General features: G+C 39.3%; 1 protein-coding gene across 1 annotated transcript in view; it reads right to left on the bottom strand.

Annotated features, from left to right (window-relative positions):
• sorcs3a (sortilin related VPS10 domain containing receptor 3a) overlaps positions 1–21,886 on the bottom strand; it is a 283,860-nt gene that overhangs the window by 210,565 nt on the left and 51,409 nt on the right. The window lies entirely within an intron of this gene.

The raw sequence follows: 21,886 nt of genomic DNA, 5'->3' as shown, positions 1-21,886 counted from the left end.
CCTGGGGGGGGCGGAAAATAATTGACATCCACTAACCAAGACAGACGTTTATTGGTTTTCCTTATATTAGCAGACAAGTCCATCCATCCATCCATCCATCCATCCATCCATTTTCTCCCGCTATTCGAGTCGGGTTGAGCGGGGCAGCAGCCAGAGCAGTGGGGCAGAGACCTCTCTCTCCCCCGCCATATGGTCGAATTCTGGGGGGACCCCAAAGCATTGCCAGGCCAGCCTGGAGACATAGTCTCTCCTCCCAACTGGGTATGCCCAGAATACCTCCGTGTTCAGGAGGCATCCTGACCAGATGCCCGAGTCACCTCATCCTACTCCTCTCTTTCAGAGGAGCAGCAGCTCTAAGCTGAGCTCCTCCCAGATGAACAAACTTCTCTCGGCACTGTTCCCGACATCAATACAATGCTGCAGAGGTATTGCAGCCAGGGCAGTTTGCCTTGGGTGACCCTTCCAGGGCCATAAAGCCCCCGACAACATATTTTAGCTTTCAGTATCTCTGGGACGCACAAACCCCCTGACCACAGTAAGATGGCAGCTCAAGGAGGGGTGGCAGACAAGTGCTATGCAAAAATGTGGCAAGCCAGCCAGGAGAGGTTTTGCTTCTTTTTTTCTGAAGGGTGAACTTTGACTGTTCATTGCTTCCACCATACTTGTGTATATTTATTTCATCTTTAAACACTTAAACACAGCTGTGGTAAAATAGCTTACTATATGGAGATAATAAAGTGCCTAACTCAATGTTTGTTAGTGGTTTGGCCCGTGATGTAGTTGACAATGATGGAGTGCTTAGGCACACTTCAATTGAAAGAGTGGTCAAAGTGGCTAGTGATGATCCTAAGTTCAAAGATAATGGAGTTCACATCACATGGGCCTATTACATTAACAGTGGGTCTTTGCCATGCCTCAGACCCAGCAGTAATCCAGATATAACCCACCACTTTCAACTTCTTCGTGCAGTATGGATGAATGGACATGATGAATGACAACCCAATCATTATGGACCTTCCAGAAAGAGGAAAGGATGGCAGAATAGCTCGGCTTTCACAATGTCATCTCTCCACCTATAAATTCTGTCCATAAAAGTTATGAACAGAATTGGTGACAAAGGGCAGCCCTGGGTCACCAGAAACTGGTCCGACTTATGTCAAAGCTCCGTAACTGATTATACCAAACAGTCTGTGTAACAGGGTTCAGTACCCCATACTCCCTGAGCACCCCGTGTCTCACGGGACACGGTTGAATGCCTTCTCCAGGTACACAAAACACATGTAGACTGGTTGGGCAAACTCCCATGCCCCCTCGAGGACCCTGCCAAGGATATAGAGCTGGTCTACTGTTCCATGACTAGGACGAAACCCCACACTGCTCCTCCTGGATCTGAGGTTCAATGACCCAGTGGACCCTCTTCTCCAGCACTGCTGAATAGACCCTACTAGGGAGGTTGAGGAGTGTGATCCCCCTAATAAATAAAAATAAATGTTAATGCCTTGCTGACAACATTTGTGCTGGAAAATCTCTGAACTCTGCAGAAAGTTTTGACAGCTCAAAGTAGCAGTAAAGCAGAGCTATTAGACATTAAGATACAAGGCAGTCGGTAAGCCATTTCAATTCAGTATCTAGATGTGAGCACTAGGAAAAAAGGTTAATAACACACACATATATGGCCTCGACATGATGCTTTAAGTGTTTCTAATATCTATAATACATTTTGTTTAGCTGCAACCTCAACCTCACTGCTGTGCATTAGATTTGTCTGTAACGTCTTAATCTTCTCCATTCAATTTACACATAAATACCAGCTTACCTCAAACAGGTACTTTGAAAATTTGTTGTGAAATATACAAAATAACATCTAAAAATAATTGTCTTATGGAGATTTTTTATTTTATTTAAATATTCAAATGTTGCTGATATGTGAATTATGACAACTTCAACTAGTAATCTGAAAGCAAACATTTTCAACTCAGGAATTCAAGTGCAGCAGCAAATAGCAGAACAATTGTGATATTAATGTGGCTGCCATGTAAAACAACTTTACTTTTAATCAATGTTTTCAAAAAAACAAAATATTGGAGACAGACATTGTGTTATCCCTCCTTTCTCGCTATAACCAAGCCCTTAATTAAACAGCTTCACTTGAGGGAATCGCTAATTGTGACAGAGGAGTAAATGAGCTTCTCTTTTCCCTGCATTTCACTTGTATTACTAAAAAAAGACCTACTCTCCCTCAACACAAGGAGAGAGACAATAAAAAAATGAGACATTCACCAGACACCACCTGTGGAAAAGGTTCAGGTTTGCCCTGAGCAAAGCTGCCAGTGCTTCATGCTCCAGCAATCTGGCAACCTCTTAAGGGGAGGAACTGTTGTGCAAGATTTCATGCATCTATGTTCCAAATGAATAGGCCATTTTGTAGTGCAGTGGTTAGTGCTTCAGCCTCACTGCATGAAAAACCCTGGTTCGATTCTGACACTGGGATCTTTCTGAATTCATATTTTTTCTCATTTGTGCATTTTTTTTGGGGGGGAGGGCCTGTGTGTCTGTGCTTTTGTTTGTTATTGTCTTTTTAAATATATATATATATATATGTCGTGACAGCATGAGGAAAGATACAAACCAAAATTGACGAAGGATCATTGTGCAAGCAAAACCAAAGGGACAAAAAGCATATATATATATATATATATATAATTCCCAAATCCAAGGCCATATTTATTTATTTACTTTTTTTTTTTCCAAAACTATTCTACCGCCCTATTTTATAATGAAGATCTTGCTTTACTTAACTGATTCTGACATATTTCCTTAAGTCACTTATCATATGTGTGTCAGAAACATGTCAGCAGCGGAAAAAAAAAGCAATTAATTAAATATTGAAAAATTATTTTCCTTTATCATTTGTGAAATTGACTGAATGTCTCTCTCTGTTATCTGAGTTATACAGTATATTATTCTGCTGTGAGCCATACATCATTGAAAATATAATCGTTGTCCATTTTAATGGTGTAGGGCTAAAGGGCTCTCCTGTGGCTGCTAAGAAAATATATAATTTGTTATGGAGAATAGAGTGCCAGAGTTTTAGAATACAGTAGCTTTTACTGCCTGGCTACCATCCCACCCAATGAAATGAACATCCCTGCTAATTACATTGTTTTTTTTTTTTTTTTTAAGCTGGATTCCTTACTTCGTCTTCTGGGTCAGTGGCTAATCCTTTATGCTCCCTTTCTCAGAGAATGAAACGTGTTGAGCAAATGTTAATGAAAACATCACATAATACTCCTCTTAAAACTAACTGTATGCGGGCAGGCAAAAAAATAAAAAGATTAGCCAATGAATAGAAACTAGAGTATAGATCATTCCTGATTGAAAAATTAAGCAGAAGAACAGGTGATGGAAAACATAAAATTCTTACAAAGAAAAATCAAGAATGAACCAGGAACAAATGGGTAACAAAAAATAAAGTAGACCATGAACTTGCAAATCTGCAAATCAACAGTCCAACTAAGGGAGTGACTTCATGGCAACTCCATGGTATTTTGTTGCACTGAACTGCAGAAGACTAAGCTCTCATCTGTCATAAGCTTATCGAGCAAAAATTTTCTATTTGAAGACGATCAAAGCTGCAAAGAGGAGAGTGTCAACCAAAGTTGCATTGTGAAGCAAACCAAGAGACACAGCGCGAACAACAGTGACAATGAGCTGCACTTTTTGTCATCAGCTGTTCATTGTAGACTCACGGACGACTATGTTGACTGACTGGGTGTTCATCTGTTCTTGTCCCTTGGAACGTTTTGTAAACTAACATCACTCCCTTTGTTTTCCTTGGACCAAATGTTGCACCCAAAAGCAGAACAATGTGGCATTTTTAAAATATTCTATCGAGTGAAAGTTTACGCTAGTGGAAAACCAAAGTTAACACAATGCAACCAACTTACATAATCGACCCAGCATGCACTGTGATAAATAATGGCTATGCCCATGAGCTAAATATGTGTTGTAAACTGTGATTTTTTAAGAAATAACAATTCTCCATGCTTTTTTTTAACAATAATTCTAGTATGAGACAAACATTAAAGAGTATTTATGACAATTTAAATGCTATCCTCCCTCATAGGAGGACAGTTTCAAATTTAAATCCAGATTTCTGTCACAACAACCAACAAGACAACCAAACTTTCTCAATATGTGTTATATTTTATTTTATTCATCCTCGAGCTGCCACCGTATCTTCATGGTGTCTCCAAATGATCAACAGAGCCAAGTTGTTGCCATTTCTAGAGTTACTCAGGTTGTGTTTACCCCAAAAATAATCACAAATGACGATAAACATGGATGGGTCTCAGGAGGTTCAAGGTCTTAGTGTTTCCCAATTTTGCTGGTGTCACTGACCTGAGGCTGTATACAGATAGTGTGTCCAACATTTCGGTGCTGCATGGGTTTGTAAATACAGCTGAAATGACAAAAATCCTAAAGTAGATTAAGGAGCTAAAACATGGCTATTTAAATGTGTTGTTTTCAACAATTTCACCCTCTTTGAGTGCCTTCTCATTACATGAACACATTTTGCCAATGACTGAAATTGTTAGACCTCAGAAGCAAGGAATACCAAGAAGTGAAAAGTTAACTTAATCTCTTTTGCAAGTATTTCGACCTCAGTTATTCATATATTTATTACAAGAATCACACCCAGTAATTAATTTCCTTGAGGGAATGCAGGATCTTTGGCACAGAAATGCAAGGCAGCAGCTATGTTTAGGCCTAATGAGGCAAAAAAAAAAAAACAAAAAAAAACACTGTTCTCTGTTTGCGTTCCATTTTAATAAAATTGAAAGTGTTTGCTTGGGTTTTAATGTGAGTAGGTTAGTAAAAAATGCATTGCATTGATAAAAAATGCATGGATAATAAAAGATCCAACGTGATGAAGTTCCTCTTCATACCCTGCTCCATAATTATGCAATTAAACACTTGGGGACAACTAAGTTCCCTGTAAAGGTTTCAAGTCTTGAGACATGAATATAATGAACTAAGTGCAATACCTCCACAGGCATGCTTCCGATTTGTTTTACAGTGAAAGGCATTACTAATGTCTACCATCAGCTAATTAAGATTGTGTAATGTCACAAATGGTTATTTAGTTGCAAAATGTATGTCCAGTGCTACTAATAAACAAATGATAATGTATTTTAAAAACTTAGATAACTGCCCGCTATTTACATGACTCCCCTGTCTGCTTTTAAATAATTTACTTTCAAATTATGAAGGAAAAGATTTCTGGCTCTCACAGACCTGTAACTTCTTTTTTAAGAGGCTCCTCTGTCATCCACACGTTACTTGTATTAATGGCAACTGTTTGAACTGATTATCAGTACAAAAGACACCTTTCCAAAAACTCAAATAGTCAGACTCAAAAACTCCCCTATGGCCAAGACCAGAGAGCTGTCAAAGGACACCAGAAACAAAACTATCGATCTGCACCAGAATGGGAAGACTGAATCTGCAATAGATTGGTGTGAAGAAATCAACTGTGAGAGCAATTAGAAAAAAATGTAAAACATACAAGACCACTGATAATCTCCCTCAGTCTGGGGCTCTGTGCAAGATATCACCAGGTGGGCTCAAAATTTTCACAAGAATAGTGAGCAGAAATCCCAGAAGCACATGGGGGACCTAGTGAAGGACCTGCAGAGACCTGGGACCAAAGTAACAAAGGCTACCATCAGTAACACACTATGCCGCCAGGGACTCAGATCCTGCAGTGCCAGACGTGTCCCTGTGCTTAAGCCAGTACATGTCCAGGCCCATCTGAAGTTTGCTAAGAGCTTTTGGATGATCCAGAAGAGGATTGTGAGAATATAGTATAGATACAGGAAACCAAAGTAGAACTTTTTGGTACAAACTCAACTTGTTGTGTTTGGAGGAGAAAGAATGCTGCGTTGCATCCAAATAATACCATACCTTCTGTGAAGCACGGGGGTGAAAACCTCATGGTTTGAGGCTGTTTTTCTGCAAATGGATCAGTTGTCCTGGTCCAGGACGACTGATCAGTGTAAAGGAAAAAATGAATGGGGCAATGTATGGTGAGATTGTGAGTGGAAAACCTCCTTCCATCAGCAAGGGCATTGAAGATGAAACGGGCCTGGTCTTTCAGCATGACAATGATACCAAACACACCGCACATGCAACAAAGGAGTGGCTTCATAAGAAGCATTTCAAGGTCCTGGAGTGGCCTAGCCAGTCTCCAGATCTCAACCCCATAGAAAATCTTTGGAGGGAGTTGAAAGTCTGTGTTGCCCAGTGACAGCCCCAAAACATCACTGCTTTAGATATCTGCATGGAGAAATCGGCTAAAATACCAACAGTGTGTGGAAGACTTGAAGAAAACATTTAACCTCTGTCATTGCCCACAAAGGGAATATAAAAACGTGTTGATGAACTTTTGTTATTGACCAAATACTTATTTTCCACCATAATTTGCAAATAAATTTAACGATCAGACAATGTGATTTTCTGTTTCTAAGAGTTGAAGTGTACCTATGATGAAAATTACAGGTCTCCCTCATCCTTAAGTGTGAGAACTTGCACAATTAGTGGCTGACTAAATACTTTATTTTTTACCCCACTGTATATATCCTTTTCCCAATCACATATGTTTTATCATTTATAATGTATAATACAAATAGGTTTTGTGAAAAAGGGTTGATTCCTTTTGTTGGCTGACTACCTTGTGAGATGAAATAGTAGTTGCAATTTTTTAACATGACACACCTGTAAATAAAAGTACCACCTTACATATAATGAGGTGAGTTTGATTTTATAGTGCAAGGTTAAAAAATAAAGCTCTGTAGGGCTGCATTCAATGTCGTCATTGAGTGAAAAATTGTGTTTAGGAATGGGCTCCATAAATTATTAGAAGGATAAAACTGATGGGTTTTATTTGCGAACTGATGCAAAACATTCAACAAATGGCTGAAATGTTCAGTGTGTGGGTCATAAAACTTGACTCCTTGTTCCTCAAATACTACTTGAATTTAAATCTTGACCTAATAGTATAATAAAAAGGATGCTTTGGACTACTCTTCAAAGTAGTAGCATTCTGCACCGCCATTTTTCTGAAGCATATTCTTCTATTACCTTACCATTCAAGTCTAGATAATTCTCTTGTGCAGTTACTGTGTAAAAACTCAAAGGATAGAATGTCATAGTTTATCTTTGCTGCATCTCAGTTGTCGTAGCCTTGGCAGTGGCCCACCGTGATGACATGAGAGATGTGTGTTAAAGTCCCTTTGGATATAATGAATCAAATTATATTTGGCTCTGCAGTTGCACAATATTGCAGGACATTTCTCTCCCCTTCACATTTCAATGCTTTCTGGGATTTCATCCCTTACAAGAAAGAGCGACAAAAAAACGACAACACAGATGGTGCATTGGAACTGATGTGCTCTGGAGTAAATAAGCCAGGAACATGTGGGCCTGACCTATTGCCAAAGTGCACTTCTGTGAAGAGGAAAATTCATGTAACCTTTGTCTGCGTTGTAGGGCTTGAATCCATGTCTCCCAGAGGCGGCAGTCAGATGTTATTCTAAACTTGCCGCAGAAAACACCATTGAAACTAAAAGGCCTGAAACATGTGCCAACATGGCATTAAGTTTTAATTGTAAAAGCTATTTAGTGTCACACATTTGGACTCTTTCGGACTTATGGACAGCAGCTCCGGGATTTTAAAAGTCATTGCAATTAGTTCATGTTCCTTTCAAAGCCATCATTGGCCTTGACATGGCAGCTAAATGCTGAACAGCTTCTTTGAATGTCTGGAGCCTTGTCTAAAAACCCGATCATACATATTTGTTTATTAGACGTTTACACAGGATGTTAAAAAAAGGACACTGTTTTAAAGCAATACAGAAGAAGAAATATAACTTGCATACGGGGTATCTGAGTTAGTTTTACAAACCTTACACTGCTAACACAGTGTTTCAAATGAAATGTTTTCTTCGAGTAAGGCTTACCTATGAGCAACTCTCACATTTGATGCAGTTTATGACCAAGACTGACCCTTTTCGGGCAGACATCACAATTAATGTTGGCCACAGAGTTTTTTTTAAGTTGTGCTTTCTTTTGTTTCATATTATCTTATGGCTGGGAGATGTGGATGCATCCATCTTCTAGACAAACATGAAGGAATCAATAACCAGTTTTAACATATCTATCTAAATAATTTATCCATTTGGTTTGTCTATAAATGGGCAACCCTAACCCTTCAAGGAACATATTTTACATGCTGTTTAGACTCTCAGGTTGGGAGAAGCAGCTACCCAGCTAGCCATGCCACAGGTTGAGGTTGCTCAGCAGGAGGAATGCAGGAATCGAGCCAACTGTTTGGTTCAAAGATGACTGCTCTTATGCCTTGAGTAGGGGTGAGATGCAATCAATTGATGCTGCTATATATGAAAATAAATTTTGTTGAAACTTTGTGTTCAAACAGTATTTAATAATAGCATGTAAACCGCCTACACAAACACAACTTTTGATTTGTTTCTATCTCTCCTTAAAAAGTATGTTTTATTATTTATGTTTATTGTGTAGTGGATGTCAAACTCAAAATCTACCCATTAATATGGCCATGTGACATGGGCACCCCATTGGGGTGGAATATGATTTGGATGACTTGATCACATCGGTCCTCTTGGTTTGACAGATTTTTGTTCGACATATTGAATCCAAAATGACGAACGTGATGTCAAGTCGTATGAAAATTACGAAAAGTGAATTGTTTGAGTGAATTTCAGTCATTTTCAAACTTCCACCTACACTCGACATTAATGATGATAATAGTAAAGATAAGAAAAAACAAAAAGTACCAGTGGGTCACAATTAAATTATTCTTGGGTTATCAGTCAAAATGTAGAAAAGGTCTCTAAACAGAGGAGGGGGCCTGAGACACATACAATGCTGTACTGGGATCAATACCAAGACGGATAAACACACATGGACCAGGACCATCCGCACCTTCCAAACAACCCGGCAAGATCCACCAACAAAGCAAGTCCCAGAAACTTCAATATGAGCCTCAGTCCATGTGATCCAACAGATTTGACTCCATTGTTGGCTTCACCTTTTCACATTCTGATCCAGGTTAATCCCCAAAAGCTAAACCTTTGTTCCCACCTTACTTTGTTCCCCCATTAGCACAACAGATCCCTTTAACCTAGTTTCTGATGATGAGCTCTCCCGTTTGCATAACAAGCAATCATAAACTAGACCTGACCCCAACCCTGGCATTTATATTGGAAACTCCCCACAGGCCGTTAGAACTTAAGAAGCGTTTAGGACAGGGGTCGGCAACCCGCGGCTTCGGAGCCGCACGCAGCTCTTTTATCCTTACACTGTAGCTCCGAGTGGCTTGGGAAAATCAATTCTAAGCATTTAATTGAAGTGTGTTTTATTTGTGTTAGTTCTTTTTTTAATTTTAGTTATAAATTGGAAGATTATTGTGATCTTGAAATATTAAAATAAAATTATATCTATTATTTTTTGGCACTCAAAATGAACTTCACACTCCCGGAAGCCAGTATACCTGCCAAAACACCGTCAATCTGTCCATCTGTCGAGACTTTCAACACCGGGTAGGCGAAATATGGAGAAATGTAAGAAAAGAAAAATATATTAAGAAAATAGAACATTTAATGTTGCCTGGGCAGATTCATTTGCATTTACCTCTGACGAGAGTGGCCTACCAGTATGCCTAATTTGTGGAGAAAAACTGGCTAACAATAAAAGTAAAATGTCGCAAGACATTTCAAAAACACAGAGCCTTTGCTGAAAAATATCCAGAGGGAGAAGAGAGAAAGAAAGCTGTTTCGGAATTAATGCGGAAGGCTGATCTGAGGAAGAATCAATTACAGATGTGGGTGAAATCTGCAAATTCAATTGAAATTTTGCAGAATTCAGAGAGATGCCTATATCTCAAGACTGTTATGTAATAATTCCTGTCATTTTTATGGCAAAAAATATCATAAATGTTGAATCAGGGGAAATCCTGAGGTTCATTAACATCATGGATTGTGAACACAAAAACTAAACTGCTCAGTAAACAGAACACCAGATTAGTGCATTGTGTCTGTGCGATAATAATTTTGGTGAATTGGAACACAGTTTTTTGTTGTTGTTTTTTTTTTTTTTTGTTTGTTTGTTTTCCTTTTTTGTTCGTTTTTCCATAGATGTTCTGCACTATATGTCTGCAATATGGTTAATTTTAATGGGTAATTGCAAAAAAAAAAAAAAAAATGTCACAAAGTAGTTGCTGGTTTTATAATAGATATTTCCAAAACTAAGAATATTGCCAAATTAAAACTGCTAGCACTAAATGGATCGGGATTTTTTCCATAGTGTCCTATTAGGAGTAAATCAGATAATGAAGCAGGATTTGTTTCTTGATTTTAATTGGATCCGTCTGTTTGTTGCGTCCTCTTTTAACATCAACACACACTGGGGTATTTCAGTAAATTATCTCTGTGGATGTTTAAATTTGATCCATTTCGTTTGAGGTTTTTCTCCAGAAACTTCATGTACTTTCATAATCACTGTCCTATCACAAGTTTTAAATGAGAAAATATTCTATCCCACTATGTTTTACTGCGTCAACTGTCAAGAGTACCAACTGCTTAGTCAAACAATGTTTTCAACTTGTAAGATGAGCCTCTAACCATTGAGGGTGAAACTCATGCCAGCATTGTACCAAACTGCTGGATTTATTTTGCATTGGGAATTTTTGTCTACCTTCTTGTATGACCAGATCTTCTTCATTCAAATGGATCTATCTTCCATTGTCAATCTATTCCTGATATGTGATTAGGAGACAATATAGAAAGGATTTGTTTTGCTTCTTGTTGATTCTCAAATCTAAACCAGAATTGCTACATCACATCATCATCAGCAGATTTGATGGAAACCTGGCATTACAATTCGGTCCCAAGGGGCGTAGTGAATCAAGAAATAGGAAGTGAGGTGTAGTTGCCAAATAAGATAGTGGTCGTCGAAATTGTTGTAGTGTATCACAATTAGGATCATAAACTATCACTTCTTTGTTGATCCATAACCATTTCTTGCAAAAATGTGTCAGACTTAAAGCTCACATTTAGTCCTGAGGGAAGCTGTGTTCCCTGCTACCTGTGCTGTCATATCTGTCTTTAACACTGTCTGTAGCACAGACTCTGGACCAAATGTTTGGGTCTTGAACTCTTGAACTCTTAAACTCAAACATTCATATACAAGACAGCAACCATTGTTATGTCTCACTGCTTGACCAAATCCGGCACGTTTGATGTTACTCAATGTGAATGAATATATTGCTTTTTGAATTGACTCAAGTTACAATGAATTATACACTGCAAATATGCTTCTTCATGTTCTCCAGCTCCATTGAGGGTTCACTGTCACTTCCAATTTGCCATCCGCTCTTGACATTGACCTATTTCCGACTTGTCTCCCATACTGCTGTGGCCTCCAGTGTTGAGCTGACCCAGTAACCTCATGCAACACCTGACCATTAGCCCCCGAGGAGCTGAACAAAGGGTCAAGGTTCAAATTAATAAAATAATTTTAGGATGGCAGTAAACAAGTATAGCATTTTCTGCAGAAGATGTTACAATTGGACGGAAAGGAAGAGAGATGAAGTGGAAGCACCTGTTTTCAACATTTGTATCCATTAAACATCCACAAGGTGCAAAATAGATTTTGTGTTTAACACAGGAAGTCTTTTTTCTTGATACTTTTCACCTTCAAATACCTTTCATTGTATGGTTTCCATATTTATTTTTAATTTACTTTATGCAGTGTGTGTTTCTTGCTTTTAATTATATCTATTTATTTTTGTTTCGTGCAACTGAACTGTTGACCTCTCAATTAGATGATTCTTCAATGGGGCTGGGTAAGGCACATTTTTAACCAATAATCAGTAGTCGTATTGTAGGTTTTATAGTCAAAAGTGTCAGTCTGTGGGGGCCTTCAACCATCTGAATGAAAAATAGGTTGTAATTATATTTTGTTTTTACAGTCTGTAAAATACATGTTAAATACAGTCTATACATGTTAAATAATCAACAGTAAAGATCAGTGGGACCCAAGTTCTGAGCTTATGAGTGTCGATTAGCCTTTGTATGTAATAAAAACAATTAAAAAAAAAAGAAAACTCGTGTAAAGGATTTGATTATTTTTAAATGAAATATAATTTCTCCCCTTTTTTCTCATGTGTCTGTTATCAGTCAGCACACATACACACACACACACACACACAAACACACAAACACACACACGCAAACACACACACACACACACACACACACACATAAACACACACACATTCAAACAAAAAAAAAAAGGAATTCATGCATATTTAGATAATCCTCCCTTGTTCCGTCCAGAACATGTGTGCTCTATTCTATCAGGCAACCTCACTTTCAGCTTGGATACTAGCAAAAACAAAAGAAACTAAAAATAAAAATAACCCAGAGAGTTCTGAAGGTCAGATTATGCAAATTAAAGCAGAGAGACTGCGATGCTAAATCTTGCAAGGTATTTTCCTTTTTGCTTATTTATTCAATCATTTATTTATTTAAACATATTGTTTGTATTGTATTGTTTGTTTATTTGAATATCAATCCATCCATTATCTTCTGCTTATTGTACTTGGACCAGTCGCCTGTCAATCGCACCCATTCACTCACTCATTCGGTCAAAAAACATGTAGTAAGTTATCTTATTAATAATCTTAATGTTATGTATTGTGATCTGGTTATAAAAGCAGGACAAGGAATATATTTCTTTATTCAAACACTTGAATTCTTAACCAGTTGTTTACTGTCAAAGTTCCTTGCATCTGAGCTCAATGGAACCACGATGAAAATTATCTTTAATACAAATGCCTGAACTTGTTAGAGGTCATGAGACACATAGCAGCTTTTCTTAGAAAATTGAGGTTTAGGCCAAATTCTATCAAGCGTGATGGGCCTTGTCAGGCAATTGTCATGTATTCAGCTCAGATGATCTGGGAGAGAGTATTAAAAGTGCTTTTTGTCACTGGATCTGGATTCTATCTAGAAATCTATCATGAACTCTCCATCCGCACTGTTCAAATGTGATAGGCCTATTTCCAGCTGGGTTGCAGAAATCTCTGAGAGGGTAGAAAGGCTGTAAGAAAGGAAAGCACTTCAGTGAAAGCCCTTAGTTTATCATGACCTTCCGTGTGGCAATATCAGCACTTGCAATACTTTGGTTTAGTCACAGGGGACACATACAGGCAAGGGCACTCTGAAATGATCTTTCAGTGCCATCATGGGGATGTCTTAAGTCACCAGATGAATTGATGAGACAAACTCACGATGTAACATAACAATGGCATTCTTCCGTGCCAGTTCATCACCTCTGGCCTCGTAGAAGTGCAGTGACAGGGCGTGAAAATGGAAGATTTACGCACTCAGAGCTCACAAGGAGCTGAAATATAATATTGCAATGACATGTAAGCAGTCATTTACAGACACCTGTACATTTGCACATTATCAAGGTCGGCTCACAGCACAGTAATTAGAATTCATTCACTGCAGTCTCCTGCTTGAGACACCAGCTTATACACATTACATGTCGATATTAAGGAAACTAAACCTCAATATGTAAATAGATAAAAGTTCATACTCAACATATGAACTCAACAATAGCCCTATTCTGCGTCTATTAACCATCGCAGTGTTTTGCTGCTAGGCTTTTTTGTCTCATTTTGTAATTTAATTAAATCTGTAAACATACAGTCACAAAATCCCCTATCCACGTTCAAGGCCTCTCTATCAACAGTACAAACGTAATTGTGTTTGGGGTCTTAGCTTTAGGGCTTCTATGCCAGCTTTTAATGTTTCCCATTGTTATGTAGGCCAAACAAAATGGATGTTCCTCAGAGAGCTTTGGCAGAGACAGAATGCAAGTCCCCAGGCCCTGAATCTTAAAGACTTGGAAATAAATATATTATGCCATCTCTTCATTAATTGCAGCACGGATCCCATAGTGCCTTTAAGTGTGTGCGTGCTGGAATGCAAGGGCTGTTTATGTGTGAATATTTGATAGTAAAACCATTTCAGGGTCATGACATTTTTCAATGAGTTCAATGTTTCATGAGCAGATATGATGAATTAAATCATAGGCAGAATCAGATCAAAATACTGACCGTTGGGGATTCTCATGAACAATAGTGTTGACATGTGACAATATGCAGCTACTGGGATTAATCTTTTACATGTTTTTCAAGATACTTGACCGAAGTGACAACTTAAATATCAAGATGGCAATGTCCGTCCTTCATTCTGAAGAAGTACTCCTTCTTTCGGGGATCAAACTTCAGTTTCATGCTTAGGATGACACATGGCCACAAACAGGGTGATAAAAGAAATGTTGATGTGAAGAATTATTCGGTTTTCCTTCAGTTTTTGTAAAAAAACTCCTTTATAATTCATTCTGATCCAAGGATAGTACACTGTAACACAGAGGTGGGCAATAATTTTGGCTGGTGGGACACATTTCTCATTTAAATTTAATGTGTGGGCCAACTAGGTATCATGGAAATTGAACAAAATGAAAATGTAATTTTTTGGCATTTTATTTCAACTTTAAAATCATCAATGGTCATATAAATGTACTGACATTATTTTGTATGTAATCCCCCATACAAAATTTAAACTTTCACCCATACATTTTTTTCCCCAAAAAAGCGAAAAAAAATGAGGAGTTTTGAAGGTCAATGTTGAATGACAAATTCTTATTAGAATATTCAGAGAAAATAGTTTGGCAGGAAAGCATCATGACTTTTCATTCTATCTTAGTACCCCTGGCATGCAGGAATCATGCATATGGTAAAAGGTGTTGTTAGGAAGTCAGTTATTCGTTGCCACACTGATATAGAAAACTTCATATAGAAAAACAGGCTCTTTTATACAATTAATTTTAAAATGCGAAAATTGAAAAACATGTAAACAAAAAAAAACAGTAATTGATCTCTGGATGAATTTTGGTTTACACCTGTTAAATAGACTCAGTTTTATCTATAGGGAAGCCTAAACTTGATATATCATGGATCAAAAGATGGATCAGCGAGTCTGTCTAATTCAAAAAGATCCCTGTCACTTTATTCCTTCTTTAAGGTCCAAATTCAATGTTTGTTGCTTGAAGGGAAGACTCACACTGGTATCCCTATCTTATGGATACACCACTTGCTCCTGCTGAGTCATATCAGATTGGTTCTGTTTAACTACCACTGGACAGCTTTAGAGTGGGATATTCCTTGTTTGACCAATATATAGCCACAGAAATATTACTAGACATTGTTAAATTGCTTGAGAGATACCTTATCATTGCCATGAAACAGTCTAATGGGAAGATTTTAGAACAGTGGAAGTACAGTTCCAGTGCTTAAATTTGTAAGAGAAAAATGTGAATAAAGTTAAAGTGTTAAGTAACTGTTATAGACCTTCAGACACTCAGTAGTTCCTTTCTTCTTATTTACCTGAAGGCTTGACAAAAAACAGCCCCTTGGGTGTTAAACAACAAACAGCAACTTTATACAAAACATAGAGATTCAAGGAATCTGTTTGGCAATGAGACTAGACAGATAATGTCTGGTCTGGGGGTTCTTTGAAAGGGATCAAGGAAGGTGGAATCGGGATTTATTAATCCCCCATGGATTGTAGGATGACTCGGGTGTCAAGGAAGATCAAGAGGACAAAGGCAGAGCAGAGGATAATTTGGTGGAAGCTGAAAAAGGGAGGAGTGTTGTATGGTTTTCAGGGAGGAGTTGAGAAAGGCTCTGGGTGGTCAGGGAGAGCTTCCAGACGATTGGACAACTACAGTTAGTGTTATCAGGGCGACGAATAGGAGAGTAGTTGGTGTGTCATCTTGAAGGAAAAAAGATAGGCAGACTTAGTGGCGGAATGAGGAAGTACAGGAGTACATTCAGAGAAAGCGGTTAGCAAAGAAGAAGTGTGATACTGGGAGGACTGACGAGAACAGACAGGAATACAGGGAGATACGACATAAAGTAAAGATAGAGGTAGTAAAGGCAAAACAAAGGGTGTACAATGATCGGTATCCTCGGTTGGACAATGAGGAGAGAGAGAATGATCTATACAGGTTGGCAAAACATAGAGATAAAGATGAAAAGGATGTACAACAAGTCTGGGGGATTAAGGATGGGAAGGGAAATGTATTGACAGATGTTAAAAGAGTGATGGAAGATGGAAAGAGTACTTTGAAGAGCTGATGAATGTGGAAAATGAAAGAGAGGCAAGGGTAGAAGACGTGACTATTGTAGACCAAAAAGTAGCACAGATTAGTAAAAGTGCAGTGAGGAAGACATTGAAGAGATTGAACAGTGGAAAGGCAGTCGGCCCTGATGATATACATGTGGAGGTAAGGAAGTGTCTAGGAGAGGCGGCGGTAAAGTTTCTAACCTGATTATTCAACGGGATCTTAGAGAGTGAGAAGATGCCTGAAAAATGGAGACGAAGTGTGATGGTGCCTATTCTTAAGAATAAGGGGGATGTGCAGAATTGCAGCAGTAGTATGGCTTCATGCCTAGAAGTACTACAGATCCAGTATTTGCTTTGATAATTCTAATAGAGAGGTACAGAGAAGGCCAGAGGGAGCTGCACTGTGTTTTTGTAGACCTAGAAAAAGCATATGACAGGGTGCCAAGAGAGGAGCTATGGTATTGTATAAGGAAGTCTGGAGTGGCAGAGAAGTATGTTAGACTGGTGCAGGACATGTATGCTAGCTGTGAGACAGTGGTAAAGTGTGCTGTAGGGGTAACAGAGAAGTTCAAGGTGGAGGTATGACTGAGGACATCAGAGATCAGCTCTGAGCCCCTTCCTGTCAGCAATGGTGATGCAAAGGCTGACAGATGAGTTTAGACAGGAATCTCTCTGGACCATGATGTTGGTAGATGACTTTGTGATCTGTAGTAAGAACAGAGAACAGGTTGAGGAAAATCTAGAGAGGTGGAGGTGTGCGCTGGAAAGGAGAAGAATGAAAGTTCGTTGCAGCAAGACAGAGTATATGTGTGTGAATGAGAGGAACTCAGATGGAACGGTGAGGCTCCAGGGAGTGGAGATCAAGAAGTTGGAGGATATCAGGTACTTGGGGTCAACAGTCCAGAGTAACGGAGAGTGTGGAAAAGAAGTGAAGAGATGGGTTTAAGCAAGTTGGAATGGTTGAAGAAAAGTGTCAGGGGTACAATGCGATAGAGGACTATCAGCCAGAATGAAAGGAAAGGTGTACAAGACAGTAGTGAGACCAACGATGCTGTATGGACTGAAAACAGTTACAATCACGCAAAGACAGGAGGCAGAGCTAGAAGTTACAGAGATGAAGATGCTGAGGTTCTCTTTGGGAGTGTCCAGGATGGATAGGATCAGGAATGAGTCTATCAGAGGAACAGCACATGTTAGATGTTTTGGAGAGAAGGTCAGAGAAGCCAGACTGAGATGGTTCAGTCACGTTCAGCGGAGGGATAGTGAATGTATTGGTAGATGGATGCTGGAATTGGAGCTGCCAGGCAAGCGGTCTTGCGGAAGACCAAAGAGAAGCTTTATAGACGTAGTGAGAGAAGATATCAAGGTAGTTGGTGTAAGAGAGGAGGATACAGAGAATAGGGTTAGATGGAGAAGTTTGATCATTTGATTTGCTGTGGCGACCCCTGAAGGGAAAAGTCGAAAGGAGAAGAAGATGACAGAATGGTCATTTATTTATTAATTTCTATTCTTTTTTTTCAACTAATGGCAGGACTTGACCATCTTGTCACATAAAAATGAGATAAAATTCATAGTTTGTGCATTCTAGTGATCCTAGGCTAAGCTTCTCGGGGGGCTTTCTGCTTACCGAAAGCAAATGGGTCCAGTGAGGGACCAGACAAAGTGAACTAGACAGAAGACCCCTCGTGATGACCCCTCGATGATTCTGGAAGTGATTAGTCAGACCTTTTGGTGGGGCTCAATGCCAAGTGCCCGGAAGCTGGGACCTTTTAGCCTTCTGGATGGCATCAAAAGACAATTTGGGTCCCCCTTACAGTTGATTCACCATCCATAGGAAGGGGTCAAGGGGGTCGGATGCAGTTTGCGCTGGGTGGTGACCAAAGCTTGGCGATGGGGAAGGAATATGAGCTGGTGTGCCAGGCAGAGAGGCTCCCTCTTGATCAGGGGTGGGCAGACTTTTTGGCTCTGGGGCCGCATTGACATCTAAAATTTGACAGACGGGCCGTGGCAGCACAATATATGATACATGTAAAAAAAAAAAGCATTTGTTAAAAGTACATATCAGACTTGTCTGACATTTGTCTGAAAGTTGTCTGACATTTGCTTTGATAATAAAACCACATTGGTTTTGAAGACTCTGACGTTTGCTTGCATTTCATGCACAAACTGGTTTTTCCCTTGTAGCTTCACGTCCAGCACATTCATGTGTGTCAGTACGTCCACAGTAAAGGCTAAATCACAAAGCCAATCTGTGTCATTCAGCTCAGGAACATTCTCCAAAAAGTAGCTCCAAAAAGGAAATAATTTCCTGTTTGAGGTCCCACATTCATTGATCCAATCATTCAATCATCCACATCAAGTATGAATTCTGTACCAATCTCTGGCAGGCCAGATTAAAAAGACCAACCGGGCCAGATGTGGCCCACGGGCCGTAGTTTGCCAACCCCTGCGCTAGATATAGTTAGACTCACTCGCAGCCTTCCTCTTCCTTGAAGATTACACCTCTAACTTTGGCAATGACAGAGACCTGTAAGGGTGTGATTGGGAGTTCCCCGACCTGTAAGGGCGTGATTGGGAGTTCCCCTCCAGGTCTGAGATGAAAGGCTACCCAAAGTGGAGGAGTAAAGTATTTTGGGATCTTGTTCATGAGTGAGGGAAAAATGGAGAGGGGGAGCGGCAGGCAGATCGGTGCTGCACGATAGGCTAAGGAACTTTGTCACCCGAGGGGGGCTCAGAGTAGAGCTACTGCTCCTCCACATCAAGAGGAGCCAGATGAGTAAGCTCAGGCATCTTGTCAGGATGCCTATTGTAGACCTCTGGTGAGGTGTTCTGAGCATGACCCACTATGTCTCTTGACCGGCCTGGGATAACCTCAGGATTCCCCCTGGAAGAGCTAAACCAAGTTGCGGGGGGAGAGTTTCCATCTGCTTTGGGTGCTGCCACATGCTATAATAACCTCACAAAAATACTTTGATGAAACACTGAAGCTTTATCAAGTTGTAGTTCATCTGAGCCTCCATGTTCTTACTGTCTTCAAAAACTGCTGAAAATAAACTTGGAATGATATATTTTGTGCGATTAATATCAGCATCTCTGCTCAGATCTTGTGTGTGTCACACTTAAGCTGCAACACCATGTTGTGTTTGGTTGTTACTTTGCTGTGCCATCAGTTGGCTTCTTCTGTAAGGGACCAGCCGTCACATGACCTACTCAATCCTTAGTGCCTAGTATTCACACTGTATAGTGTATAACTCTGAGATGTATCAATTTCCTTATAACAAACCCAAATCTTAAATGATGAATATGAATGTCATCTCAGTGTGCAACAATCCTTGCCATCTGTGCGAGGGTTGTTAAAGAACAACCATTCAATCATTATATCATGACCTTCATTCTGAAAGCTCTCTGAAGTGTAAGAATCTACAGTAAATAACCCAATTAAACCAAACTCAAGCACCACCGGTGATTTCTGGTGACTAGCCCCCTCTTCACATAAGAGTAGGCTCAGCTTTGGTTTTCAATCTTCACGTTGGTAGTTCAGTTTTGCTTTGGTTTTTGCTTAGGCAGGACAGGGTGGTTGTTCATCATATTTTGGGCTTATGTGCATGTGTTGCCAGCTACAAATTGAGAATCTTAATGAGAGTGTCATGTTTTCATTTAAACTCATTTGCATAATCTGATCAAAGACTGCTTAGAAGATTGGTTACAGTTGGTTCCTAACCATAAAAAGGTTGATGAGTGTGGCATTCTACAAACAAACTGACCAATGAATGTGTGACGATGAAAATAAGAACCACCCACAACATACACAAAACTTTTTTTCCTTTAACAGAGCTCTTCACAACGTCTAATAGATTTACTATTTTAATCTTGAATTTATTCCATTGCTTAGCTACTCTGTGTAATAGTCATATCTCCAACAACTGCTCTCCCCAGCAATTTCAAAATCCTTTATTGGCACGTGATGTTACACATAGAGCACAGCATTGATCACTGCATGTAATTAGGGGTTTAGTTTCCTGCTCAGCAAATCTTTGGCAGGCTAGAAGGAGCTGGTTATTAAACCAGGAACATTCAGTTTCCAGGATGACTGTTCCAACCCTTTGCGCCAAGCCACCCCAAGCAGGGTGTAAGGGTCAAGAATAGGTTTAAAATTAAACCTCAATTAATACCCATCCTTCAATCATTATAGAATTTTACAAGGATGGCAGTAGTAAAAATGGTTGACTTCAGGACATTTTTGTATTAAATATTTTTCACTCTCCATTTTCTTAAAGTGTGCAAGCACGTGGGAAGGGGTGGAGAAAGGTGTCAGCAGTGATGTGTTTTAAGAGAATATCAAGCATGAAAGGTCAGGTTGACAGTCCAATGGTGAGACCAGAAATGTATGATTTCAAGACAGTGGCAGTGAGGAAAAGAGGCATTGCTGGAGGCAGCAGAAATGAAAATGCTGAGGTTTCCTTGGGAACAATGATGATGGATATGATCAGGAATGAATCCATCAGAGGGACAGCACATGTGGAATGCTTTGGAGATAAAATCAGAGGCCAGACTGAGATGGTTTGGAACTGTAAAGAGGAAAGATAATTAATATATGAATAGAAGGGTGATGACATTGGATCTGGAAAGCAGAAAGCCAAGGGGAAACCAGATATTTATGTATATAGTGAAATAGGGCATGAAGTAAAGTGATGTGAGTGAAGAGGATACAAAGACTAGGGGTTAGATGGAGGCAGATGATTCACTGTGGTGATCCCTGAAGTGAACAGCCGAAAGAGAAAAAAGATAATTTTCATTTTCTTCAGGACTTTTATAAGTTTATTTTTAAAACTGCATTAGATTAATCCTTATTTAATCATCCTGGCTTGGGAGCTGATTTTTGCATCTTCTTTGTCTGTCAATAAATAACATCTTTTTTGCTTCATTCTGCTTTTGTCACAATCCAGAGCAAGCTGATTTGAATAAACTTACGGATGAGACCAGACTATATGGTGTTGGCTATTACTTCTCATAGTTATTGTCATTGTCATCATATTATCTGACTTTGGGAAGTCATGCGTGCCTGGACATATACTGTATCTAGCTTCCTGGGTTGTAGCGCTATGTGCGTCCTCAAAGTCCAAATACATGCAGTTCTATAGCTGGAGATTCCTTACGCCACCACATCCCTGATGTTCAATTGATGGAAAAAAAAAAAACATTAATGAATTGATGAGTTGATTTTCATTTTCCTTTTTTGTCGTGTCACCTGGACATGATTTTCTTCACTTGAAGACATTTCACCCCTCATCCTAGACCAGAGGTCGGCAACATTTAACACCCAAAGAGCCATGTGGACGGAAACGAAAACACTAGGAGCTGGAATTACTTTCTGACGTCTAAAATAAAGGTACCACTGCATATATTGCTTTTTCTAACCTTTACACTTTGTATAAACAATTATAGTGTGTTGCTTTTGAAATCCACAAAGTGCTACAGAGAAAATGTAATTCCATTTATATAATGAACATATTTTGAACATTTTGAGCTTTGGGCTTTCAGAGTGTGTAGCGAAGCCTTGACCTGAATCTAAAAAAAAATAAATTGTG

The sequence above is a fragment of the Fistularia commersonii genome, chromosome 29, assembly GCF_037954325.1.
Source record: "Fistularia commersonii isolate RoL2024-O1a breed Wild chromosome 29, RoL_Fcom_v1.0, whole genome shotgun sequence".
Classification (NCBI taxonomy): domain Eukaryota; kingdom Metazoa; phylum Chordata; class Actinopteri; order Syngnathiformes; family Fistulariidae; genus Fistularia; species Fistularia commersonii.
This window is presented reverse-complemented; position numbering and strand designations above follow the sequence as displayed.